The sequence below is a fragment of the Aegilops tauschii genome, chromosome 7, assembly GCF_002575655.3.
Source record: "Aegilops tauschii subsp. strangulata cultivar AL8/78 chromosome 7, Aet v6.0, whole genome shotgun sequence".
In the NCBI taxonomy this organism is placed as follows: Eukaryota; Viridiplantae; Streptophyta; class Magnoliopsida; order Poales; family Poaceae; genus Aegilops; species Aegilops tauschii.
In genome coordinates this window covers 649087205-649098285 of record NC_053041.3, presented here as the reverse complement: position 1 = coordinate 649098285, position 11081 = coordinate 649087205, and the positions used below count along the sequence as shown (strand labels likewise).

At 43.8% G+C, this 11081-nt stretch overlaps 1 pseudogene; it reads right to left on the bottom strand.

Moving 5' to 3' along the window:
* Nucleotides 1-1844: 1844 nt before the first annotated feature.
* Nucleotides 1845-6419, bottom strand: LOC109748901 (disease resistance protein Pik-2-like; annotated as a pseudogene).
* Between the last annotated feature and the right edge of the window lie 4662 nt (nucleotides 6420-11081).

Genomic DNA, 11081 nt, shown 5'->3' with positions numbered 1-11081 from the left:
TTCATATTTTCGATAATATTAAAATACATATATTTGAAGCTAAAAACTACTTCATTTTCCGCCATAAAATCGTAAATATAAAATATGCCGGCACATGATGGCATAAAAAAATGTTTGTGACATTTAAAATGCTTACATGTTTCATAAAAATGTACGCGGCATTTAAAAAAATATTATTCAATGTAAAAGACTGTTTGTCGAATACAAGAGAAAATGTTTGTGTTAAAAAATGTAAACACATTAAGTAAAATATTCACACATGGCAAAAAATAATTTTTTGTGACATTACAAAATTATTATTTTTCTTTATAAAGTATCGTAGTATTAAGAAAATTGCTTAACGTGTATTTGAAAAATGTTTAACACATATTTGGAATTGTTTTAGATACGTACGTATGAAAAAATGTTAATAATGTATTTAAAATATGTTAAGCATGTAGAAACTATATTTCATATGTACAAAAAAAATGTACAAATGTGTATGAAAAAATAAACATCAAAGATGTATTTAAAAAATGTTAATCATGTAATTAATAAATGTTACACATTTATAAAAACTATGTTCCTGATGTAGGGTAAAAATGTACTATGTGTATGAAAGAAAGTAGCCATGTGTTGGAAAAAGTAGGAAAAGAAGAAGAAAAAGGGAAACCGTGTAGGAAAAACAAAAAATGAACAAAACCGATGAAAACAAAATAACCGGTAAAGGAGCCAAAGAATTTGAAAAAAAACAGTTATGAAGCAGAAGAACTATAAAAAAGGAAATACGCAAAGATAGACAAAGAATACAGGCAGAGGTACACAAAAAAATGAGGAAACCGGTGAAATCCAAATAAAGATGAAAAATAAAAAAACTTAGAAAACAAAGAAAACCGATGAATCCAAATTAAAAGCAAGAAAACCAAACAAACCAAAAGAAGATTGCAAAAAGAGGAAATGGGCAGGCCGAATAATGATGCGATAGAAAAATCAGCACTGTCAAATATAACACTGGTACCAGGCCGAAGCGTGCAGAGGCCTAGCACGCAAGCACCAGGCCGAATAATGATTTTTCTGTAATGTAAGGCCGCACGACCCAGGCACTAGTGCGAATAACCGGCAAACTAAATCGCGTGTGCGTTGAGCTGAGCTGGACCAAAACCATCGCAATATATAATAAGAAGGAATAATAAAAGTAACAAAATTAGACAAGTATTTATCTAAAGTAAGAATTTTTTCCTTTCAGAAAGAAGATAAGAACAAGAGGCTCACCACGGTGGTGCTGGCGACGAGATCGGCGCGGGCGATCGACGGCGGTGAAGACGGGGACGGGACGTGACGGACCGCTAAACCTAGACAAATCTCGGGAAAAATGGAGCTCGGAGGTCGAGTTTCGAAAGGAGAAAGATTAACTAGTGTGGCTCAGACATTTCATCGAACACCTCATGTGCATAGGAGGTGAGTTAGAGCACCCAAATGCCCTTCCCTCGCCGGCCAGAAAAAACAGAGCACTGTGGAGTGCTCTGCTGTGGCGATGGGGTATATATAGGGAACTCATTGGTTCCGGTTAGTGGAACCAACCGGGACTAAAGGCCTTTGGTCCCGGTTGGTGCCACGAACCGGGACCAATGACCCCCTTTAGTCCCGGTTGGTGGCACCAACCGGGACCAAAGGCCTTGTGCTGCTCCGCGTCAAAAGTTTAGTCCCACCTCGCTAGTTGAGAGGGCTCGAGAGTGGTTTATAAGCGCTGCTGCGCCCACCCTCTCGAGCTCCTCTCAACTGCAGGCTTTCGGGCCTAACCGTTCTCTTTGCCTGTGGGGCCTACTAGGCCTTATGCGGGCCTGAATCCTGGCCCATGGATGGGTTTCAAGTCGTATTCAGGCTGTGGTGGCCCAGTAGGTGGCATAATTTTTTTATCTGTTTTTGTTTTCTTTTTTGCTTTATTTGTTTTGTTTTGTTTCTACTTACAACAAAAAACTTATTTATTTTATTTCTAATTACTCATGTATTTTATTTTTATTTATTTTACTGCTGCTATTTTTATTTATTTTACTGCTGCTATTTTTATTTAATTTATTAAGGTTTATTTATTTTAGTTACTATAGTTTATTTTATTTTATTTTATTAAGGTTTATTTATTTTTATTTATTTTATTAAGGTTTATTTATTTTATTTACTATAAAAAATGAACATAGATGCGCCTATAGAGAAAATTCAACCTAAATTCATAATAAATTTCTATAAAATTCAAAGAAATTTATTGTGAATTTAGGTCAAATACCCTGTATAAGGGCATCTATTTTCACTTTGAGAGGAGCTCAACAAGGCAGAGAGGGACGGGCTTATAAACTGGTGTGAGCGCCCTTCGGTTGGCGAGGTGGGACTAAACACTGGACGCAACTAGGACCAGCCCTTTAGTCCCGGTTTGTGGTATGAACCGGGACTAAAGGGTGGTGGGCCAGGAGCGTTGCCCATTGGTCCCGGTTTGTCCCACCAACCGGGACCAAAGGGGTCGGACGAACCGGGACCAATGCCCCCACGAGGCCCGGCAGGCCCCTGGCCACACGAACCGGGACTAATGTGAATATTGCCCTGTGACCAAAGCCCACAACATTTGATCACTCTCTTATGATGTGCACCGAGAATGAAGCATCATTCAAATACGAGCAAGTTTGGTAGCGTGAAACAAACCTGGCAAAGGGAAAAACAAAGCTGTTGTGAATATCTGAACCTACAAAACTCACCCGGACTTTGGTTTCACTATAACCGGTCGCTGGTGAAGGATCACCCTGGGCGTTGTGCCGTCAATCCTCTTCAATTTACACAGCTCACTTACAATCTCCTTGGTCGTTAGATGGTCCTCTTCTTCGTCGGTTGATGTCAAATGAAACTCTTTCAGCTTCTCAAGGTTTTCTGCACCAAGAATGCCCTCCAGCATGTTGTACCTAATCTCAAGCCTTTCTAGCTCTGGCATGGCCTTCCTTGAAAATCTCAGAAGTGGCAATATAGGACCAGAGAGGCACATAAGTTTTAGACTCTTGAATCCACTATCTGGTACCGTGATCTGCCCGTCGGAGTACATCTTGTTTTTCGCAATAATACTCAGTGTTTGTCGGTCCTGTTGTTTGGCCCTAAAACAGAATGTGAGAGAAAACAACGCTTTTAGTTCACTGAGGTCCTTCAAGTTATCTGTCCGGAAGGCTGTCAATGAAAGGGTTAACTTGTTCAGAACATTCAGTTGTGTGATCCACTTGGGGAGCTTCATCATCTTCCCAGATAACTCAAGGGCAACAAGGAATCTTGGAGGAGATGACAAACCATCCAGTGATTTGACAAAATCAGATGACTCATCATCAATTATTAGGGTCTGCAGAGAGCAGCCACCTAGGTACTCAATGGAGGACCTTAACTTCTCTAAACTGGCATCAGTGACCATGGTTTTGAGCTTGTAGATAGCAAGCTTCCTAAGCTTGGTCAAATGACGAAGGTCCGATGATCCCTCAACAACCTCAACCCCTGATAGTATTTGCAGTGCCTTTATTTTCTTCTTGAAATCTCCAGGAAGCCTCAATGCCTTCCGTGTTGCTTTATCCCCTCCAAGTATGTTAACTAAACATTCAAGCTGGCTTACAGCTTTAGGCAACTCGACAACTTCTGTCTCCCTTATGTCCAGCGTCTCAAGGCTCTTAAGCTTTCCAATGTTATCAGGAAGTTGGTTGGTGTATGTTTTTCTGAGGCTGAGATATTTGAGAAGAAACATTTCACATATCTCACTTATATGGTGTTGTTTAACATCCTTGCAGCCTTCAAGATCGAGGACCTGTACAATTCCAAACTTAAACGAATGGGAAGAGAGTTGTTTCTTCAAGCTCCCGAAGATGGTCAGTGACCTGACATGAGACAAATTCATCTTCTCGGTATCCTTTGCATGTTTGGAATCACTGTCTTGGATGGACAGCCGACGGACCTTGCTGCTGGGAAGTTGCATGAACCAGTTACCACCAACCACAGTGATGAAATTCTCTTCACTTGCCTTCCTCACAATGAGCTCAAGAACCATATCGTGAACTGCACATTTCTTCACCTTTCCATTACCGTTATGCTCTACTGGTTGGATGATCTTCCTCCTTATGAGATGATTGAAGTATGTCTCCGCAATAACATCCACACCCAGCCCGTCTTTCTCACAGACTATACCTTCAGCTATCCATCGCCTTGTTAAGCGTTTCCTGCTGATTTTGTACCCCTTGGGAAATATGCTCAAATACAGTGAGCAAGTCTGGATTTCAGCAGGCATGTCGTCATAGCAATGGCTAATGAGCCTGGCCACTTCCTCCTGTGTAAGATCTTCCGCACCAGTTTTCGCTGATTCTGGAAATATATCTTTGCAAACTTTCTCCCAATACTGATGCTCTTTGCCTGGGTTGCAGGCCACAAGACCAGCCATTGTAATTATGGCCAATGGCATCCCCTTGCAAATCTTCCATACTTGCTCTGGAAATAGACCATCTTTCCTGCCTTCAGTTTCTGAGGTGGCTTCTTTAGATGAGTTTGCAGGATTGTGACCAGAAAAGTGTTAGCATTCTGAATAAAATCTTGTACACTAACTAACAAAACAAAACAAAACATTATGAAATAAATCACCTTCTTTTCTCTTAGATGTTGGAGTAGGATCTTTGCTTCCTTTGGACTCATTGTACGCCTGCATAAACAACTTCTTGGATTCTTCTTCAACAAGACCACGAACTTTACGAATGTCGACTTCTCTTTGTGTTGTAGCAACATCATGAAACCGTGTAGTAACTATTATTTTGCTTTCTTCACCAGTTGGAAGTGCATTTATAATACTATCCAGCAGCGATGCAGACCATACGTCATCAATTAAGACCATGTAACTGCCAAGAACAGAAATTTAAAAGTGGGTGCGCAAAGTGAGTAGGAAGTTGAAACAAAATGAAGTAAACTAAAATCCAATGGGATGGGTTCTCTAAAATAAGCTAACTTTGCTGAGACTGCAGTTTAAGATTAAGTTTGTGGTAGAACAGAGACTTCTATACATCTATACAACCAGCAGTAAAAGCAAACAATGTGAAAAAAAAAATATTCTAGTAAGTTTTTTTTGGAAAGACCCAGCAAGTCACGGCTTTTTTCTATTAATAAGCAGGGAGAAAAAATATGTACAGTGATCAGCGAAGTGACATAGAGAACAGGAAAAGGGGAGGGAAAAAACTATGGGTCCACGAAGGGACTAAGAAGGCATTTGGCGGTCTAAATTATTTTCACATGATATTAAACACGCCTATTCCTCTATTTTCACATGATGTTAACTCATTGGCTGTAAACATTTGCTCCTATGAATTAAAAACATTCTGCCTCTGTTTTCTTTGAAGATGGGCGAACTGTATGAAGCTGCCTTCCAAAATTCCTGAGGATCTACCGCAAGTTAATTAGTGCGTACCTCTTTTCGTTCAAGAAGTCCGCGATGTCTTTGTTGAGTGATCGATTTCACGTGCTTCCTCGGATTCGTCAGATCTGCAGCATATGGCCGCCATGACGGTCGACGAGCCTCGGCTGACGTGACCCCGTACGCCTTTGACGGCAGCTGCAACAAGGCTGTTCTTCTTCTCCGAGCTGCCCAGCTGCTTGTGGACGCTGGTGTGGGGCTTGAGTTGATCCCTGATGATCAGGAGGATGGCCTCCAGGTCGGTGCTCTGAGATACGGTGACCGTCGCACGGTGGCTGAACTTGTCCCCGGAGTTCCTGTACAAGGAGGTGGCGATGGCCGTCTTCCCCACGCCTCCAAACCCAACAATACAGGTCACCCTCTTGTCGAGGTCCCGCGTGTGCTCTTCCACTCCCACGGGTTCTCTCGTGCTGACCAGCTGAAGCAGGCTGGGGGCCTGGTCGTCGGCGACGTCAAATCTAGCGGCGCTGGTGCTGGACTCAGCTGGGTTGACGACCCCATACCTGTCGCGCCGCTCGCTGATCTGCTGCGCCCGCATCTTGAGCACGGACAGCTTCGAGGCAATGTCGCGGCGAGGCCGCCAAGTGAGGATCTCGTAGACGCTGCTGACGAGGCAGTAGCAGCGCAGGCTGGTGCGCAGGCCCCGGATGCGCTTGCCGGAGTCGTTGATACAGTCCTCAATGTCGTAGGTGACGTCGCGGATCTGCTTCATCCAGTCCTTCATCAAGCCGCCATGAACACCATTTTAGGCGCGGAGGAAGGACTGCATGGTGGCGAGCTCGTCGTTGATGTACTGGAGGTCACCCTCGACGCCCCTAATCAGCCTGTACTCGTCGGAGAGAAGCCCTCCAAGCTTGGACAGGACGGACCCCATGGTCGCCTGCGAAGCGCCAACCACCAGCTCCATCCCCCTGCTTTGCCAGCGGGATGTACCTGCCGCGGGCCTTTTTCTTCCACCGTCCGGCGGAGAGGACAAGGAAGAGCGAGGCACAGACCGCTACGGCTGTCGAGGAAGAGTATACTGAGATTGTCGAATCTGCGACATGGTAGTGGTGACGGGGGCGCAGGCCTAAACGAAGGTAGGGGTTGAATTAGGGGCCATGCTGTTTGAACGGTGACTAAAAAAGTAAGGATGTGGCTAGATTCAGTACATTGAACAAGTCTTAGTCAAGTGACACAACATATAAGGAAGAAGAAAGATTTTTTTTTTAAGAATTGTTTGCACGAATCTTTATGTAAGATCTCACGAATATAATATTTGAGACTTCGTTAAGCCTTAGTTGACTGAGGTTTAGCAATCCCGAAAAAGTAAAAAACTTAACCTATCGAAACGTTGGTCATAAGTCATAACTAAAGTTTTTTTTTCGGTTCTCTTATTTGGATGATTGCACTTGTTTATTTTCGAGTAAATTTTACCGTATGTACTCGCATGGGTCCTATAATTTATGAAATGCATATTTTTTAACGTGATACAGACGCAAAGGCTCATACATACGCACATACATTCATCCGTATAAATGCGCATATGCATGCTATACCTCTATAAGCATCTTCGAGAGACCGAGCCGGTACATCATCTTGAGATTGATGAAGGCGTAATAGACGCCTTTGTAGTCGACGGAGACGTCTCCTCCAACTAAATGCACATCGCCGAAAGACCTGAAATAAATTTAGAAAAATGCAAGCACCAACGTAAAGTCTAGGACTTAAACTCTAATGGGCTCGGAATACCACAGTCCTCCTAACCCGGAGATTCTCTCCTCGTCTCCCTGAGAGAAAGCGATCACTGGGTCTATCTGTCTCTTATATGTGTGTATTTTATCAAGTATTCGTTTTGTAGTTGTAAGAGGTTAGGATACAACTCCAAGTCATCCTGTTACAGTGGACACGGCTACTCAAATAGTTTAACTTCCCTGCAAGGGTGCACCAATCTATCAGATACGCTCGATTACCTCTGTCCGGACACACTTTTCTAGGTAATGCCCGGCCTTGGATAATCGACACGCCGTAGACCAACCTAGACTCTCCAGAGAGGTCAACACGCTGGTCTAAATCCTAAGCGCGAAGGGGTCATGGACCGATCGCCCTAAGCGCTCCTGCATGTTGTGCGACTTGACGGAGACCATACCCACCTCTGTATACACAAGCAGGTGGTTATCGCTCACCCCGACAATCAGCTCACCTATCTGAACTGTGACATCTGGAAAGCTTTCGGGATGAACTTACGAAGCCGAGGGCCCCATAAACCATTATCCCGCGCAGCGGTTAGTGCGTATATGCCAATGGAGGCAGAGGAAGATTTGTACACCAAATCAGAAGGAGAGGAGTCCCATGCTTTTTTAGATTGAGGAGTCCTGTGCTGGGTGAAACGAGGGGGAGGAGTCCCATGGTTGTACGATCCTAATAGGAGAAAAAGATTTCTAGGCCTTTTTCAGCATTTTGTTGATAGAATTAACGTGGGATTGCAACATGAATCATTTGCTCATAAGATTCCTAACCGAAGAGAAGATTTCTAGGCCTTTTCAACATTTTTTGTAGAATTAACGCGGAATTATGACATGGGCATTATTCGGATTGATCTGAACCATTATAACTTGGTCCCACGTGATTAACGGCTCCTAATTTCTTATTAACGTGAGATTTTTTAGGGAGTCCCTAATTAGTATAGGTATAGATAGATAGATAGATGGATAGATGTTAGTTAAGTGTGTTGAACTTTTACTAGTAACTTTACATTATATTTTCTAGCCCACAAAGGTGTTACGGAAGCATAATTAACCTTTTGGCTCATAAAATCTCCCATGGCATCATGTTAGGCTAAAAAAGGAGATCTTTGTGGGCAGAAAAATCCTCCTATGTGGCATTACTACCATGTGGTATATAATTAAATCCATTGTACATGTCAATATGTTGTAGAACTTGAATGAAAGGTATTAATTGCAACAACTAGGCCTAAAAAATGTTGCATGGCTGCAAAATAGGATAAAAATGCTGCCAAACATAATAAACGATTTTGTTTATTCGGTAAAATAGAACCAGCAGCTTGTATAGATGAAAACGCGCTGCTAGATAGCATCGACATCAGCAGCGTTTAGTTTGGGAAAACACTACTAGCTCTTGCATAGTTGGAAGCGCTTAGCGCAGCATGCACGTGGCCACTGTTATGCCGTATCAACAATCTTTACCACTCTAGAACGCTGCTACAGGAACCCAGGGTAGCAGCTTTCCCTCGGAACGCCGCTAGTTCACGTGTGCTCAGTGGCGGAGCTAGCATTTGATTACAGGGTGGTCCGCCTAATTTTTTTTAATAAGCAATATGATATGTAAAAGTTCTAACTAATTACCAATATCACAAAGAAATAGATTAATATGATCTTACAAACGCACTAAAATTCTTAATTAAATCTCAGTGAGAAAAATTATGTACAAATTATGTCTGTGTTCATGTGCAGAAAATTGGGGCAAAAAAGCAAACCCTAAATCTGAAATTGGGGCATTTTAAGGTACCAAATTGGTTGCTCATTGGTTGACTGGTTGTCACGCTAATCGGAAGATGACTGACCAGCAGAGGCTGCCGCTGGCTTTGCAGCGGTGCAGTTTGGCGGGGGCAGGGGAGCCGGGCAGGGGCGCCAAGCGCAGGCGGCCGGCCGGGGGCAGGGGCGCAGCAGGACTAGCGCACAGGGCAGGGGGCGCGCGGGAGGCCGGGAAAGGGATGCGGGAGCCTGATGGGTGGCTGCGCTCCGGGCTCCGGCCGGTGAGGATGAGAGGAACGGCGCGGCTGGGTGTCGGGGTCGGGCAGGTGAACTTATGGTGAGGCGGCTGTGCGAGGGAGACGAGCGTTCTACTCGAAACTCGATGTGGACATGCCATGCCTGCAGTCGTTCCTCCCTGGATTGCGTTATTGGGCCCTTTTTTCTCTCTGGCCCAGTTAGAGTCATATGTACATAAGCAGATCAAAAATCCCAGGGTGGGCCGCGGCCCACCCTGGCCACCCTGTAGATCCGCCATTGCGTGTGCTAGCAGCACCACACTGGCGACACGTAGCCTGAACTCTGCCAGTGCTCACATCGAAACGCCGCTAATTAGGGGTTCCTATAGTAGTGTGCACCATTGCGAGGCTTCGATGTTGTGTTGTATTACCGCCAGTGTGTTAAACCGCTGATATATAAGTAGCCTATATCATGCGGGCCTATTGACTAATTATTACATTTAACATTTCAAAATGATTAAACAGTAATTATGTAGGATTTGACCTTTGGACCCACATGTCATCCACTGCAGCAGGTCCTCCAATGAGATCAAGAAATTTTTAGGCTATTTTTTTTTCAAAATGCAGCTTAAGTGGGTCTGATCATCATCAATTAGGGACATAGACTAGCTAAGTGACTACAACACCATCACCGAAAAATTGGAAACTGACTACAAGCTAATTACACTACCATTTACAAAACAACCATCTGCCAACATAAGCGGACCACTTGAGAAAAACAAACAACCAAACTATAGCATTAGCAAAGCCAGCCACTACACAAAAGCTTTTACCAAACACTTGGAAGATACCACGAAAAGTTGTATCAGCCTCACAATGCAGTTCTTCATTGCTATCCGCACGATCAGTTTTGTTCCCCACTGCAACAACATATTTCGATTAGCATCTTTTTTTCTGCAAGCAGGTGTGTGCTATGTAGCAAACACTTCACTAGCTATCTACTCAGACAGTTTGGTTCCCCACCGTAACATGACTTGTTTGCATCCTTTTTCTAGCTACAAGGTGTGTGCGATGCAACAAACACTTCACTTGCTACCCGCTCAGATAGTTTTGTTCCCAACAGCAACATGTCATGCGGGGAAGGAGGTATGTTCAACCCTGCTGGAGCCATGCCCCGCCAGCCTTGGTAAAAAACATAAAGACATTGTTTTTGGGGCTGCTTAGATTGGAAAAAAATATATTAGGTTTTGGCCTCCCAAAACATCTATATTTTGTGTTTCACCCCCCCCCCCCCCCCCCTCTCGAACAGTTTTGTTCCCAACAGCAATATGTCCCACAGGGGTGGAGCTATGTTCAACCCTGCAGGAGCCATGCCCCGCCAGCCTTGGTAAAAAACATGAAAACATTGTTTTTGGGGCTGCTTAGATTGGAAAAAATAGGTTTTGGCCTCCCCAAACATCTATATTTTGTGTTCCCCCCCCCCCCCCCCCCCCCCCCCCCCCTCCTGTCTAGCTCCGCCACTCAGTTTGCCTCCTTTCTCGGCAAGAAGGTGCGTGCAAGCAGACGGCGACGCACACACCAATGAAACAATGATTAGAGAATAATGACCGGGAGATTTAGTTTATGTGTGTTAAAGTCAGGGTTGAGTTGGTTTCGAACGGGCTACATACATGGAAAATGTAAACAGAAATTTCTACCTTATGTGTTCTGCCAAAAAAAGTTATGTTTTCATTGTCCTTTTACATGGAAGTTTTTATTTTCGTTTCGATTTTTCTGCAGAACACACAAATATCATCATGTAGTATTCCATCTTTTCATTCAAGCAAGGGCCATCCCACGTTTCCACCTAAATATCCAACCGGATGTAGTGCTCCAGCAGCTCATAGTTTGAGTTTGTAAATCTTGATCACGTACGACTCCAGCTCATAG